This window comes from Cavia porcellus, unplaced genomic scaffold (genome assembly GCF_034190915.1).
Source record: "Cavia porcellus strain 051 isolate PalLab524CR breed Dunkin Hartley unplaced genomic scaffold, mCavPor4.1 scaffold_18, whole genome shotgun sequence".
NCBI classification, from domain to species: Eukaryota; Metazoa; Chordata; class Mammalia; order Rodentia; family Caviidae; genus Cavia; species Cavia porcellus.
In genome coordinates, this window is record NW_026947501.1 from 21,890,096 (window position 1) to 21,908,036 (window position 17,941).

Genomic DNA, 17,941 nt, shown 5'->3' on the forward strand with positions numbered 1-17,941 from the left:
GCCTCATAATATTTTCAAACCTTGGCAACCAAATGAAGAGCTAAAGATTTTACAGCATATTCACAGCCATACCCTAACTCAATCCAGCTCCCACATGCAGAATTCCAACTTCAGATTGGCATCTGAAATTTATCACCTAGCCTATAATCATACATGTAAGAAATTAGTAATTAGCCATTGGCCCTTGAATAACACCATTTTGTCTTTCTGCATATGGATTTGATTATTCCCTACAAACCCCCAAAACTTGAAATACTAGTGGCATTTCATAAAAATTATATTCTGAATTATACTCTGAATTATACTCTAAAAATTATAGCTCTGAACCTAGCTGCATTCAGCCCACAATTTGTGCTAAGTTGTCTGAGACAAAAATGTATCAGCAAAGACTCTAATACATAGCTTAAAATGATTGATTCAAAGCCAAATCAGCAACGCTAATTTCTTGCAATGCTAGTTACATATGGTTGCATTAATATTCTCTTCTGAGAAATCCAGCTGAGAATCATTATTTAATGAAAGGCTTACGTGTCGTGTCCTATTTAATGGCTTTCATTGCAGATTCTTTTGTAGAATGCAGAAACATGTAAGTGACCATGCAAATCCTATACTGCATTTATAATAAGCTGGGGTACTGTATTTATATAAACACAAAAATTTATTATACTATACATATATAGATATACATTATAGATCCATATATACTTATGTATATGATTTACAAAAATAATATCTATGTAATGTGTAATGTATATGTATATTTATATATACATATATCTTGATAACATATAGAATGAGATCATTCTAGTTGGTAATTTTTAAATTCACAACTTCAAAGGTCCCACATACCTAGTCAAGACAGCAATCATCAATTTACAAAACCATAGTCAGAAAAATTCCATGCAACAGAGTCTTTATTTGGTCAAAATGGTAGCCATCTTAACATCCAGCTCATTCATTAGTTATTTTTTCATTCAATTAAAACTGTTTTTTTGGTTTTTTTCTTTTTTAAAAAATTTATTTAAAGAGAAAAAAGAAAGGAAATAAAAAACAAAGCAGTAACAGGGTACAAATAATACAAAATTTCAAGAAAAAAATATATAGTAAGATATCACTAGTTAATAGGTTACACATTGTCATCTTAGAAACAGTTGTCCAAATTATACAATTAAAGCATATAAAGTGGATATTCATACAGTGATATTGCAGAAAAACTGTTTTTTGTTGACAAGTGAAAGTTAATTGATTTTTACTGAATTATTTAATTTTCCCCTAAATATTTTTAGGATATTCAGTTTTAAAATGAATTAGCATCAAGAACCACAATAGTTGCATCTATATTGTAGAATGCTTCCTGATACGGTGTATCCTTAAGTACTACGGTGACTTTTGATATACATATTGCTAAACTAATTTAAAAAATGAAAACAGAATAAAGATGTCGGATCACATGACTCATGCATATTTTCACAGTGCATAAGTAGCAGTTCCAGGGACACTCACCAGTAGCATCTTTTCTCTGTAGAATTGTATGGGTGCTGCAGGCCTGCATTTTTTGTATTTCAGATAGTTTTAGATGAGAAATGAGTCAATGATGGGTTTTCTTTCTCTAAAACAGAATACAAAAAATGTTTTACAATGTTCTCAATTAGGAGTAAAAAAGATATCCCACAGAGAGACTTGTGCAGGATTCAGTTCCCATTCTATAGACTTGATATGAGCTAAATGCAGAGAAAGTTTCAGGCACTTGAAACTTAAATAGCCATGACCTGTCTATTTAAATCAAGAACTTAATGCTCTTCTTTACTGTCAGAAATTTGAAAAATATTCACATTTTTCTTGTGCTTTATCAATACTTTTTTCAATACTTCTAAACTATCTGTCACGATAGAGCTTAGGTAGTTAGACTAAGGTAATCAGGCACTGTATTATTTGCACGTTATTTCCACAGAACACCATCAGGCATAATATTAGTCATTATTCTGATGAGTTTCTTACTCAATGAGCAACTAAAAGGAAAGATTATAATTTTCTCTAAATTCCTGGTAGTTACACTCACAAATAATATTTAGCCATAGTCATCATATTGAACATTGTGTATGTGTCAACTAATCCTCAGAGAAAACTTCAGCTCAAGTGATAGCCCTAGTTAACTTTCCAGAGGCACATCTGATAATTTAAAAAATTTTTCCAAGTAATTGGCTTAACACTAGAAATAAGCTGCAAGACAACTTGTTCTATCCTCTTTTAATGGCATTACCTATGATGTGCCCGAAGAAAACTCTCTTAGGTGATCATAAACCATTGTGACTAGGTTTGAGGTTTGGCTCTTTACATAACTACCAGAAAAGGAAATGTATAGCGAATTTTCAGGCTCTCTAATCTAGGACAGGCATTGGAAAATTACAAATCTGTGCCACCAAATGATTTTATGAGTAATTATTTTGGATCATAAGTATGCTTATCAGTTTATATATTGTCTATGGCCACTTTCAACTTATAATGGCAGAATAAGTAGTTCTAATGGAGAACACTGAATGAAAAAAATTTGAAAGGCAAACTATTAACTAACTGACCCTATAGGAAAGTTTGCAGACCCTTAATCTAAAGGAAATTTTGGAGAGTGGCAGCAGTTTGAAAACTTAAAAGAAATCTGACCTGCTTAGTCTTTTTTACCCAAGTATTTTGTATGTCTCTCTCAACTTGAGACTCGTTACTGATGATCATGATGATGTCCACGGACTCTGAAAAGTCTTAAAGCATCTTAGGAATCAGCAAAAATTAAATCTCACTCATGATGTGCTTCTGTTAACTAGATTCCTATACTTAAAATTGAAATGAACTTTCAAAATCATCTTTTTATGAAAAAAGGGGAAACTTCTATCATAAGATTTACATATGGTCTTTCAGTTTCCAGTGTTAAAACAGTTAGTTAAAACAGGTAAATGACTTTATAAAACAGCCATACCATTTTGTGCCCCCCCCCGCGCCAAACTCTTACTTGGTTTGTTTTCTCCTAACATTTTGAGTTTATTAATCAGGGTACTAATTAAACACAGCATTCTTACCTTCCACTCTGCCTTATCACAACAGATGAAGTTGGTTTTAAGTCACTGACACATGTTTTGGAATCAGATAGATGCGTGTTCAGTTTCTGGTATCCTTACTAAAAACTTTGCAGCCGGAGACAGATTGCTTGAACTTCTCTGAGTATCACTTTCCTCCTTTGCTGACTGGGGAAACTAGGAAACTCTGACACTGAGGAGGAAAACAAAGAGCTGAAAGTAATTGACATTTTAAATGTGTTGTGGGTAAATCTGTAAGTTCTAGTACATCCCAAGCCCTGAGTATAAACTGGAGCCAGTACTACATAGGATTACCTTAGGAATTGGCTTATGCTATATTTAAGATTTTCTTTAAAAGTGTTAACATTACTTCATGGATGCCAACAAGTATCTTAGGACAAGAATTAATCTATGTTATCTACATGCTGCTATACAAAACTAAGATATTAGTGTTTATTTTTAGTTCATAAAGATTCCAAATAAGAAAGCACTAGAATGTAGACATTCTACATGCATACAAAAGAGTATTTCAAGATGTATACTCATTTATTTTTAAATTCAGAAAAAGAAATTAATCAAATAAAGGAAACTGCTAAAACAACAAAGGACAGACTATGAAAGTATCTGTCTCATGTTTGTGGAATTGTTGTGTCTTTTGAGAGCCAGCCAGGTCTGTAGTGTCTGATTCGAGTGTGACAATTCTCTCTTATTCTTGATTCTTCTTTTTAAAGCAACATATTGAATCCCTTGGGAGAAACTCATCCTGGATCTGCTCAATTGAAAATATGAGGGCATGCGTTGTGAGCTACATATGCTCAGGTCTGAGTTTCCAAGGAAACAAGAGATTGCTCATCTATCCGCAAAGATGAACTGATGGATCACTTTCAGCCTTTTATAAACCATGATTCATAATCAAATTCCAGTATGAAATCTAAAAAATATCAGTGTCTTGTCATTTCTCCCTTGAAAGTTCCTGATGCTACAGAGGCTGGTAGATGGGCAGACCTTAGCTGAGTTATTTGCTATTATTTCCTTTTACCTCTACATTGTAGTAAAACACTGCCAGTGAGATCCAGCTGATCATGGAACTCATGATAATGGCCTTCCGTGGTTTCTAGACCATGTGGATCACCATTGACCAGACATAAGAGGAAGGAGTACTGTGGTGTTCACAGACCTCAGAGTGGCTAAAAGCCTTCAGGGTCATGCACTGAGTAAAGAGCAACACACAAACTACTTTCAAACATTCACTAGCATTTAATGATTTCTACATCTACACCTACATCAAAATATCATTTGTACATCTTAAATACACACAACAAAAATTCTCTAAGATAATCCTATGGGTTTCCAGCATTTTGAAAATCTTTGAGACTTCTTGAACATTCTTTAACATTTACTAATTAAGTGTTTTAAACGTTTCACATTGTTTAATAATCATAGCAAGTGTTTGTGGATATCAATTGTTATGTTCATTCTCCAGAAATTGAGACCCAGGTAGATGAAATAATTTCTCCCAAAATCACATAGTTTGTAAGTGATCAAGCTGCAATTTACACTGTACCATGGTACTCGAATTTATATGTATAAGCTTTATTCCATGTTTTAGAAGATTGTTTCATTTTTTGTAAGTTTCAGATTAAAATACTCCTTCATTTGTTCATTTATTTGTTTTCCCGCAAATATGTATCAAGCCCTTAATGTTAGATTCTGTGGATATAATGCAAATAAATGACAAAAGATCTCTCAGAGCATTCACATTTTGTGGAAGAGTCAAAAACGACAAGTACATAAACATAGAGACTGTAATACCATGTCAAAAAAAGAAATCAACAGTTTTGCATAAGAATACTAAATTAGAAAAGACTCTGGCATATCCAAAATATAAAGAAGACAAGATAAAACTAAGGTAGATCATACTGAACCATGTATACCACATTACATTTTATTTTATGCAAAGTAATAAGTCATTAAAGAGTTTTAACCATCTATGAGGTGGAACTGTCTTTTGTTTATATTCCAAAGAAGTTATATAGCTATGACTATGAGACAAAAAATTTTGTACAACTTCCAGTCTCAATTATACTGCTATGGAGTCACTTCAGTTGCATTCAGTTGCATATGGGAACATATATACAAGTACTTGAAATACTAAATCAGCTCTTTTATTATCTAATTGATTTATTGATTTGTGATATGAGAACATCCTTTCCTTAAGAAAGTGCCCTAAAATAGAGGAGTAGAGTGTACAAGTATCAGGATGCAAGGAAAAGACCTGATGATCAGACACCAGTCTAAAGTGAATGTTTTTGACCCAATAACATTTTTGTCACACTTGGACCTTCCCCAAGAAACCCAGCCCACCTCTGAGGAAAATTCCTAGTAGACGGTCTCCATGAAACATGGTCTTCTAGTCCCATCGTTAGGACAGTGCCTTTATTAGCACTGTTTCCCAACTGTATCTATTAAGGGAGAGAAAGTAGGAGAGAGAAAAGAAAAGGAGGAAGGAAAGAGAGACGTAGGTACAGGAACAAGCGAGGAAAGAAGGGAAAGAAAAGAAAAGAAGGGACGAAGAATGAATGGGAAGAATAAGGAGAGAAAAAAGAAGGAAGGAGGAAAGGAAAAAGCTAAGAAGGGATGCACATTTCTGGTTAGAGGCTGACAGCTTTACTTTTTGGTTTTGCATCTTCTTGGCCATTTGGTTTCCCCAATTTATCTTCCTGAGGGGAAAGGAAGTAATCCAACACGACACATCCAAAAGATTAATATTTTCATTTCAACATTTCTGAAAATATTTCAATGAAATTGCTTTCAAGCAGCTATTTATATTAGATCATTGAGAGAGAGATTAATATCACGAATGTAGGTACTTGCAAGCAATATTTTTGCCTCCTGTGTGTGCATTCAGAACATTTCATATCCTCTGAAAACTTAAAGTCACCGAATTAAGTCAAATTAGGTAAAGGGCTGTATAACTATGCCTATATTTCCTGCTCCTTCTTGATAACAAATGAAGCTCTTTTTTTCCCCCCTCAACCAGTATGTAACAGTGTACTTTTTCTTTGGCTAAGAGCTAGTGCTCCTCTACATGAGCAAAAATATTTTTATTGGCTATGTTATTACTGAGAAATGTACTGGGAAAATATAAAAATATTTCACCTGTATGTTGAAGAAAATAAACACAGAGTATTAAGTAAAATTTTCACAGCTCTTGACACATGCCATATGTAACTTTTGGTAAACATCAGAGAAGCAGCTCTGGCTTCTGAGAATCATAGACTTTATAACTGGTGGAGATTTTGGATAGTAACTGGTTCACCACTCAAACCCCACTCCAGCCCTATGGACAAAGGGGACCTCAGGATGCTGAAGGCCAATCTAAAGTCCACAAAATTAATTTAAGAACCAGAACTGGGGGTTGGGGATTTAGCTCAGCAGCACAAGTGTCTGCCTGGCAAGCATGAAGTCATGAGTTCGACCCCCAGTATCAAAAAGGAAGGAAGGAATGAAGGATATGGAAGAAAGGAAGGGAGGGAATAAGGAAAAAGAAAGGATGAAAGGAAAAAGAAGGAAGGAAGGACTAGAATCAGATTTGCCAGAGCCAGCCCATCTTAATGTTATTCCAGAATTCCACCTCTCTGATCTTTCCTTCACACTGCTGAGAGTCATCAACAGTGATGAGCATTCAGAGTTCTGGGGAATCAGGTACAGAAGGGGTCAAGTCCTGACCCAAACACTTTCTCTTTGAATTGATGTGATATATTTCAGCCTATATAAGACTGATTTTTTTTTGTAAAAAGGTGATTTAATAGTACCAACCGCAAACATTTGTTCAGATATTAAATTAGTTAATTTAAAATATTGAAATGCAATAAGTACTAAATAAATACTGATTATTGCTGTTACTATTATTATTAATCAAATGTGACACATGAAAACCTCCATTTTGCTAATTTTTTAAAATACACTTGTGTAGGGAGCAGCTCAGAATGGCTGCTGCTGCCCTGCCCCTCCCACCTGAGGGCATTTTGTGTGTCAGCCTACATTTCCCATGATCCTCCCCTTGCCTACAATGCGCATGATATAAGCAACTTCCCACTTCAGCCTACATTTCCCATGAACCTCATGTCTGCCTACACTACCCATAATCCTCTCCTGCTTACGTCATATATCCTGATGTGAGGATGACCTATCAGATAACACTCAGTGCCCTCTTCCTGCCCCATTGGCCCACCTCCACCCTATATAAGTTGTAGCCATTTTAAGCCTAAACAAGACTCGATTGGAATCTCATCCTGTCTCCGTCTCTCTTTTCTCTTGCCCAGCCCCTATCTCCATCCCCTCTCTAGGTGAAGGCCCGAGAAGGCCCATGGACTGATCCGCGGGATGGATCACACTTGTTTGGTAAAATAAGAATTTTTAAATTCTAATATTATGCATGCTTCTTTATGATTTTGCAAATTCTAACAAATTTAAAAATATAAACACAAGACACTGTAGAAGTTGAACTAGAAGTGACCCTTGAAATTAGAGAATTAAAATCTAGTGAAAAGACATGGATATCAGTGAGGCTTATAAAAGACCGAAAGTGGTGCGTAAGCCCTAAGAGACAAGGAATTTCATTAACAGAGCTGGAAGAAGAAATGCAAGCTGAGGAAAGCAAGGAAGGCCTTTTGGAAGAGACAGCACTGGATCTTGGCCTTGAAAGGATGTGGAAATGTGGGCAAAGACACAACAAGCTGCAGGGCCTCTGGGTTCCAGATCTCTCCAAGCCCTGAGTTCCAAAATTGTATAAAAGCCTGAGTGCCTCAAAACTGAAGGAGGATTGCCAAAAACTGACAAGCCCTAGGGGCTTGTCTAACAATGGGGTTGGAAAAGTGGATCTGGATCAGAAGAGTATCAACATGGGACATCCAGGCTCCAGAGCAAGATCACACAAGCCCCAGCTCTGTCTCTTCAGAGCAGATCAGTGACATCTAACATTGACAAATTGTTTACCCTCTCTATGCTTCAGCCTTTTCAGTAACAACATGGAAACAAGAGCAGTGCCTTGTGAGAATTAAATGAGTTATTATCTATAGAGTACTCATATCAATACCTGGGATAGAGCATTCAGTAATTGTTAGCTATCATTGTCATCAGCATTTCATCAATATTATCCTTAGGGATATTTAAAACACATGTAGGTGATTGACAATCTATAGAAGAAACTCTTAAAGAACTACATTATGAAGAAGACTGGTAGATTTCGTGCAAAACATCTTTTAATTGTTACTGCAAGTATGGAAAATTTAAGTTACAAAAGAAGGATCAATTTTCCTAGAAAAGTAAATATCTACATTCTAGTTCAGTACCCATTTTGGTGGTTTTTAAAAATGTTTCAACTATATGATGAAATAAATGCATTTCAGTTGTAAAAATAGTCACTCTATGCACTCCTAATTATGTTATGCTTTAATCCTTTTAAAACCACGTTTTAATTTTTTCCTTTCACCTAATAATGTTGTGTATATTTACATATATAAATGGATCTATCTCATTCCTTTTATCTACTGAGTAACAATCCAGGTTTTGCTCCATCTTGCCTTACTTCTTAAACATTCAATAATGAACCTTCACGTTGTATCCCAGTTTTTCACTTTTATAAGTGACACTACAGTGGGCTGTTCTCGATGTATTTTTGTAACCATGTGTGGTTTCATGTGTGTGTGTACATGCTTATGTTTGCATAGGACAGGCATTTATAAAGAAAATTTCTGGATGAAGGAATATATCCTTGAATCTGCAGATGTAGTTCAGCAATGAAATGCTTGCCTAATGTGTGAGTCCTTGAGTTCAATCTCTAGCAGACAGAGAGAGGGAGAGAAAAAAGGAGAGAGAAAAATGAGGGGGGTATAGAAGGAGGAAGCAAAAGAGGAAAAGAAAAGAAGAAGTTGGGAGAAGGAACAGGGAAGGAGAGGGGAGGGGAGGGAAAGAAAGGGAAATTTCCTTAAATTTTTATGGATTCTGCTAAGTTGGTCTCTAAAAACATTGGTATCAAATTACATAGCCATGAAAAATTAATGACAGTTCTTAGTAAAAGTGATAATCAGTTTCATATTCCAAACTATGTACATATTACAAACTATGATGTGGCTTTTTATTATGTCAGATCAATGATTTTTAATCTTTTTTGAATCACATCTCTGTAAGTGTCTGGTAAAAATTATGGATTCTCTCTCATCCAGGTACTTATACACAGTACTGTGCTATATATTGCTAATGCAAGAAAAGAAAAAAATTAACATTGGAATTATAATTTCTACTGAATACTTACCACTTTTGCATTTTTGGGAAAAAATACTAAGTTGAACCATCAAAGGTCAAGAATAATCAATATAGACAGATCTGAAGATGGCAGCTTGATACATAGCTGGGTAGAGAGCCTCTCTGATAAAAACAACTCAGACACAAGAATTTAACAACATAGAAAAGATCAGATGAAAGGAGAGGGATTCTAATGACCCAGGAAGAAATTGAGGAAAAATAAAAAGAAAGAAAGGAAGGAAAAACATAGATGAAAGGCTGCAACCAGACGTGCTCACTAGGACTGGTCCCATGCTGTGCTGGGCATGCCTTGGAGTCAGACGATTCACAGTCACACTGAAGTCGCGGTCACCAATAACAGGAGTTGGTGAGTCCGGAGCCCTTGGTGGGAGGACATGGCACAGCATACAGTGGAACCAAGGTGGAGAATTGCATTAATTCACAGTGAGTGCTGAAAATTGGGTCAGGTGGAGGGGTGACTGGCTGGAGGACATACTGGAGTTGGACAGAACAAGGCCTGAACCCAGAATTGCAGTGGCATCAGTCAGCTACCTGTGGGCCAGAGAGGATGGGTGGGATCTGCTTGGGCGGGGTCACACCCCTGATCGGGATCCAACAGTCAGTGAAAAAACTGTCCCTAACCTGTGATGTCCGCACAGCACAGACTAATGTGCTGAAGGCCACTTGCCAGTTGACTGGCTCGAGAAGAGGTGCCAGCCTGCATCATCCCTGCATGCACCTCAGATAACAGTAAACTGGAGAAGGCAGCAAGCCCCCAGCCAGCATGCTTCAGAAAAACCATAAGCAATATGGAGAGGGCCTGAGACCTCCACCATACCCCTGTCTGAAAGAAACCAGAAACATGACAAGAGAAAGCAATAAGAAAAAAGCCTCTAGCCGCTGACCCTGGGAAAGTCCAGGAGAGGTAAATACAAAAGAGATCCAGGGCAGCAATCATGCAATATTGGCCACAGTACCAGCAGACAAAGAAATACCTTCGTGACCTCATAGACGAATTTAAAACTGAAATTCTAATCCAAGTGAGGCAAGATATAAAAAGATTAATAAAAGAAATGCTAAGCCCCTCTCAAGAAGACACAGATGGAAGAATGGAGGAACTCAGAAAAAGAAGAGAAACCTTTGGTGAATAATATAAACAAAATCTAGAATACATGAAACAGATCCAAAGAGATTACCAGGAAATTAAACCTCCATTGAAAACTGGCAAAATGCTTTGACAGAAACTAATGTTAGCCTTTCAAAATTTGAAGATAGATTTGCAATGTGGGATTGTGAAAGAAAAGATCTCTTAACAATAACAAGGAACCAGGAAGTAACAATACAAAGGGTAGAAGATGACAAGAGGATCTATAATTTAAGAATAAAAAATGTGAGCAAAGAAGCAGGAGAAAACACAAATGAATTACAAAGGCTATTCACAGAAATAATTAAGGAAAACTTCCCAAGCACAGGGAAAGAAAATGATATCCAGATAAATGAGGCATACAGAACTCCAGCCAACTACAACCAAAACAGATCTACACCAAGACGTATAATAATCAAGATCCCAGAAACTCATCACAAGAACAGAATATTAAAAAATGGTCAGAGAAAAGAAAAAGATTACCTCTAAAGGAAAAATCCATCAAAATCATGAAAGACATCTCAACACAAACTCTCAAATCAAGAAGAGCTTAGAGTGAAGTATTCCAAGCCTGAAAGAAAATAACCTCCAATCCAGATTGATGTACCCTGCAAAACTCTCTCTCAAAATTAATGGATAGACAAAATGTTTCTACGTCCAATCGAGAAAAGATGGCAGATAGATAACAGCAGGCTACAGAGGCTCCCTGAGATAGTCAACTTAGGTTCCAAAAATAATACAGCCCTGTATTTGTACAGGGTCAGGGTCAGGGCTGTATTTGGGAGTCCCAAGCAGAGTAAGATAGATCCTCCGGATCCAGGAACAAACTAAGCTGAGAGAAATGAATTAAATATACAGTCTCAGAGCTACTATTGGAACAGCTATATTCTTGGTGCTTCTGCTGCAGTGCTTGAATTCACACAGCCAACACTTACCAAGCTACCCAAAAGCTTGCTGCTGCTTCAACTCATGGGAGATGCACTTGCACTGAGGATGGGAGTTGCCAACCTGAACAGAGAGCTGAGGTGCCAGGGAACCTGCATTGACCTGCGGTGAATGATGGGAATAAAATCCTTCCACAGAAAAAGGGGCTCCAACAGATGATATTCTGGCACCTGGCAGACTGGTGAAAAAAAGAAGCTGCAGTGACTTCAGTCAACTGCTCCCATCTCAAACAGGATTGGTGAGGAGCACTTCACCTGGGTCACATCCCGGACTGAGATGCAACAGGCAAGCCCAAACCAAGTCCCTATGCCTGGCAGTGCACCCTAATGCAGTGAAGCCCTCAGCAAGTAGACTGACCTGGAGGGGAGGGCCCAGCATAGGCTTCCGTGGTCTGTACCTCCATAGTACACTGTGAGAGCACTTAGTATGCTTCAGACAAACTGTAAGCAACAAAGAAAGAAACTGGGGCCTCCTATATACACCTGTATGGAAGGAACAAAAATATGAGAAGAGGAAGCAACAAGAAAGTGTCCCTAGCTGCCAATCCTGAGAACATTGATCCAGGAAGGGTAAATGCAAAGGAGATTGAGGATGGCAAACATAAAATATCAGACATGGCACCAGTGGACATAAAGCAGTATCTTTGGGACCTCATAGATGTGTTCAAAAGTGAAGTATTTAACCAAGTAATGCAAGATATAAATAGAATAATAAAAGAAATGCTAAACACCTCTCAAGAAAAAGCAGATGGAAGAATGGAGGAACATTTTTAAAAAGGGCAGAATTGTCTGATGAAGAAAATAGAGAAAACATAGAATACATGAAGCAGGTTCAAAGAGATTACCAGGATATTAAAAACTCCATTGAAAGCTGGCAAAACTACTTGAAAGAAACTAAGGATAGATTATCTGAACTGGAGGACAGGTTTCCAATGTGGGATCATGAAAGGAAAAATGTCTTAAAAATAACAAGGAAACAAGCAGTAACAATATAAAGGCTAGAAGATGCAAGAGAATCTATAACTTAACAATACAGAATGTGAATGATGAAGCAGGGGTACACACAAAGGAACTACAAAGGCTATTCACAGAAATAATTAGGAAAACTTCCCAAACATAGGAAAAGGGAAAGATATTCAGATGTATGAGGTATACAGAACTCCAGCCATCTACAACCAAAACAGAACTACACGCAGGCATATAATAATCAAGACCCCAGAAATCCAATATAAGAACAGAATATTAAAAGTTGTCAGAGACAATAAACAGATTACTTAAAAGGGAAAGCCCATCAGAATTATATCAGACATCTCAGCACAAACCATCAAGTTAAGATGAGTGTGGCGCAAAGTATTCCAAGCCCTGAAATTCCAGCCCAGATTGATGAACGCTGAAAAACTGTCCCTAGAAATTAATGGAGAAACAAGATGCTTCCAAGATAAAGAGGAACTGGGGAAATTTGCAACCATGAATCCAACTCTACAGAGAATAACACAAGACATTTTAAAGAGACAGAAAAGCACCAGAATTTCAGGAAGAGTGGCAGAGAGGCCCCAATGAATGGAGCAAAAAGTGAAATGAAGAAGACAAACAGACAACTAATGACAGAAAAAGAGCACAACAGAAATGAGGCAGAGAAGGTTGGATATAATTTCTAATATAGATGGCCTAGATACACTAAGTTAAGGAAAAAAAGAGAATTGTGGGCAGAGTGGATCAAGAGGTAAGGTCCACTGAGATGCCTTTTATAGGAAATATAATTAACCTGAAAAAGGATATATGGACCAAAAATCAAATATGAGAAAACAGAACTCTATGTGGTAGGGAACCAGAAAGTAATAGGAGCAACTGGACCAGTATTTATGGGTAGGTTGGAAAGACAGGCTTTAACAGGTAAAGAAATACAACTAGAGATCAAGCCCAGGAGTGAGAAAGTTCAGAAATGCTTAGGTAAATAGCAGGTTGTCCCTCCAATATAAAACTGAGGCTGTTGGGGAGACCCCAGAATGCACAGTATACCCTGGGGCAGTGGAAAGGGGAGGAATAGTCTTTAAAAAGATGGCAGAAGATATTGCTAATAGTGTATCAGGAGTTAAAACCCATATTACTCGCACCACTCTGCTTAGATAGAACTTATTCCATCCCAGTTTGTATACAAGCACTAGATCTGAGGGCACGGACAGCTATCCAAAAGAACCAGGATATAGCACAGTAATCCTCTTTAATTTTCTATTAATGTAATCAGGATCCATGTATAACATATATATATATATATATATATATATATATATATATATATATAATCTCTAATATAGATGGCCTTGATACACTAACGAAAAGATCAGGAAATACGGTCCATCAAGATGCTCTGCATAGGAAATAGATCTTAGTTAAATCTGATTTGTTTGATTGCTGTTTGTTATTGACAGATTTTATTTAAAACTGTTAAGGTTGATAGTATCAAGCCAGAGAGTATAGACACCTATACTGAAAATGACAATGATTCACTAAGACACCCATTCTGATTTGATTACTACCCATTTGTGTTGTTCTACACTATTACAAAGTTGTATTTCTATTAATACTGTTATGTACTGATATATTCAAATATACTTTATCTGATGATATAGCCAATTCTATTGACGATAATAAGAGACAACACAGTAACCATAGTAAAACTTCTTGTACAGCAGTTTTATATGTCTTTTTAGTTTTATATGTCTATAAGAATATGTTTTGTTCTCTCCTGCTTTGTTCTGTTTGTCCCTCTAATATAGAAAGGGTAGAAATACATGTTAAGATTCATGCTTGTGTAAAGCCTTTAAACAGTTTACGAGAACTGATCTTATGACACGTGATGAAATGAGCAAATACTTTGAAGGAAAAAAAGGCACTACAGTACTCAATGCTGATTCCAGAATGTCATGATGTGAAAGGCAGCAATATTATTATTCTTTGCTCAGAGTGATTTTAGTCTGCTTTGGTTTGTTTAATCTCAACATAAATAAAGATATGGATAAATGTGTATATGTTTAAGGGTATAGGATTAATAACCATATTACTAAGTTTTATTAGGTAGGTGAACAGAAATATTTGCAGTGCCCGTTTGAATTCCCATTTATATGTTCCACTTTTGTAACTTGAACAATTGTTTGTAAGAGGACAATATGTAAAAATCAACTAGTGATTTATTAGTTTTTTTCTTTGAAAATGTGTACTATTTCTATCCTTTTTCTGTTTTGTTTTGTCTTTCTTTAAATAATTAAAAAAAAAATATTTCCATGAAAACGGGAACTATGGGAGTTCGTGGCCACCAATCCAGCCCTACAAGGACATTCTAGAGAGAGATAGGGAAAAAAATACCAGGATTCCAGCAACAGTGGTAGAGAGGCCTCAATGAATGAGGCAGACAGTGGAATGAAGGAGAAAAGTCGCAAATAATAGCAGAAAAATAGAATACCAGAGATGAGGGAGAGAAGGTTGGCTATAATCTCTAATATAGATGGCCTTGATACACTAACAAAAAGAAACACAGAATAGATCACAGTAGATAGGGTCCATCGAGATGCTCTGAATGAGAAATATACTCAACCTGAAAGAAAGTTAATAAACCGAAAGTCAAAGATGAGAAAACGATGCTCTATGTGACAGGGAACTAGAGAGAAATATGAACAACTCGTCTAGTAGCTCCAGGTAGGTTGGAAAGTCATGACACTTTTGTGCAGTGGAGAACTACTCAGCTACAAGGAAGGAAAACCTTGAGGCTTTAGGAGGTAAAGGAATACAGCTCAGGATGAAGCTCAGGGGTAAAAAGGTTCAGCACCACTCATATAGATGACAGGTTGCCCCGCTAATCTAAAAACTAAAGGAGATAGTGGGACCCAAAATATACAAAGCACCCTGAGAAAAGGAAAGGGGAGGAATTGCCTTAAACAGGAAGGCAGAGGACATTGTTAATAGTGTATCAGGATTTAAAAGCCATATTAGTCTTATTGCTCTGTTTAGTTTGATTTTATTCTGTTCCAGTATGTCTACTCATACTAGATTCCCAAAAATAGCAAGATATACTATGGTAAATATCCTTAATTTCCTATTAACTTAAACTGAAGCCCTGTATTACTTACATTTGTCTTACTATGACTGATCTTATTTGAATCTGGTTTGTTAGACTGCTGTTTTGTCTTGGCTCATTTTATTCAAATTTGGTATGCTTGATAGTATCAAGTCTAAGAGTAGAGACAACTACTCTGAAGATGACAAGATGCAGTAAGATACCCATTCCGGATTGATTATTAACTGCTTTTGAAGTCCTACAACGTCTCCAATGTCGTGTTTTTTATTAACATTGCTATGTAATGCTATGTTCAATTATATTATGCCTGATGATGTAGACAATTCTACTGAAAGTAACATGAGACAGAATAGTAACTACTGTACTTCACCTAGTGTGGTAGTTTTATATGTCTTTTTCATTTCATGTTTTTTTCTAGGAATTTGTGTTCTAGTCTTGTTTTGATCTGTTTTTCCCGATAATACAGAAAGGATAGATATACATGTAGAGATTCACACATGTGTAGAATTTCTAAAGAGTTTATAAGAACAGATTATATGATGCACAATGTAACGAACAGATTCTCTGAAGAAGAGACACTAAGATACCCAGTGCTAATTCTGTAGTATTATGATATAAAATCTAGAAATACTATTATTCACTGTTCAGAGTGATTTTAGTCTAGCCTCTTATGCCTAATTTCAACATACATAGAGATATGGATTTCAAAGAGAATGAAGATATTATGGCAGCATTGTTGACTTCCCTATTCTTGTAGGTCTAGTCTTGTAGGTCTAAAATGCCTTCATCACCCTGTTCTGATTAGTTTAGTACTATACTGTTCAGTATGTATTCACTGTGTGTGAAGATGTGTACAACTATATGGAAGAAAACAGGAGACAATATGATAGACAGTGAAGATCTCCAGTGGTCTTGTTTTGAAATCTATATTTCTTAAAATTGTTTCCTTATGATCTGTTTTGTTCTGTTTAATTTTACCCTCTTTAGAATAAAAAAAAGAATAATCAATACATTTCCTTCAACTGCTTTTGTTCTTCCTTTCTCAATGAGCATGTGTATCTGAGTGTGTGAATGTGGAATGTGTGGTTTTCTAATGCACTTGTACTTACAGAGGATCTCTGTAGCATCTAACTTGTTAATCAACATGAATGGTTTCTAACTTTCAACTTTAACCCCAACCAACTCACTTCCACTGGAGAAGTTATTTAACCCTATGAACCAGAGTTGATCAACAGAATTTTTGCAGTAGGAAAGTGTTTTATAAACTGTGTGTCCAACAGTAGTCCCCAGCCAAGTTGACAACTGTGTGCTCATTATGTGGTTAAAGTTATTAAAGAATTTTTAAAATTTTTATTGTAATTAATTTAAATTAATGTAATACACAGAGCTAAAAGTTACCAGAGAGAGCTAGTTCTTACTGACCAAACAGGAATAATAATAGTTCACACCATGTAGGAGTATTGCTAGCAATAAATAAATTAATTATATATAAGGTATTTAAGAAACTATCACAAGCATCACAAGATACATCACAAGCATTAAATGAATATTTGCAATCTCTATTGTTAAATACCAAAGGTATATAAAGTCTCACTTTATGGGAACAGAAACAGACATACGTACCTCCCATCATTAAGGAATTTAAAGCTTCATTGAGAAGACAATATATGTATTTTAATGTGAGTATATGTGTATATGTGTACACTTATGTGAATATACACAGTAATTCAAGTGTTATATTTTAAGTCAGAAACTCTTACAATGTATGTCACAATCCTACTGAAATAAGAGATAATCTGAACTGCTTTATGGAAATTTTTTAAACTGAACTATCCAATGGAACCTTAAAGAAAGCACAGAAACTACTTAATCAAAAATGAAAGGGAAATGGTCCAATGACTAAATCTGGAAATGGCAATTTCAAAAGTTCTGTGGAGGGCACATAGGTATGTGTGGCTGGAAGGTTAATGGAGGTGTCTAATAAATATTAAAATTTGGGGATAGAATGATTGGAGTCAGAAGAGTAGAGGTCCTTAATGTCAAGAGAAACATAATGCATACTATTCATTAGACAAAGGAAAAACACTTGAAGATTTTGATGACAGACACAGTAGAAGCTTCCATCATCTACAAACCACAATAAAATAGAGACATACTGCAAATATTTAAGGGGTCTGTCAAAAAAGGGGGTCAAACAAATAGGGTCAGGTACCGGCAGATAGTGTCCCTTTATAGGGAAAGACACTCATTTCCAACTTTCTTCTTGCAAAATCTCTCTAAACTCCTTTTTTGACAGGAAGAGCAACACCCCTTCTTGTCACCTCTGCATACAGTTGTCCATCAGGCTTCCTGAGGACCTTGATCTATTTCATTTCCTTTTTCAAAAACAGACTTTGGGAATGTTTTGTTT

General features: G+C 36.1%; 1 long non-coding RNA gene across 1 annotated transcript in view; it reads right to left on the reverse strand.

Moving 5' to 3' along the window:
* Nucleotides 1-908: 908 nt before the first annotated feature.
* The window catches only part of LOC134471290 (uncharacterized), a 106,015-nt gene continuing 88,982 nt past the window's right edge, over nt 909-17,941 (reverse strand). Inside the window, exons 3-4 of the long non-coding RNA XR_010040591.1 lie at nt 3,069-3,258; nt 909-1,609 (exon numbers count right to left, since the gene is read on the reverse strand). This is a non-coding gene — a long non-coding RNA (uncharacterized LOC134471290). The remainder of the gene's footprint in view (nt 1,610-3,068; nt 3,259-17,941) is intronic.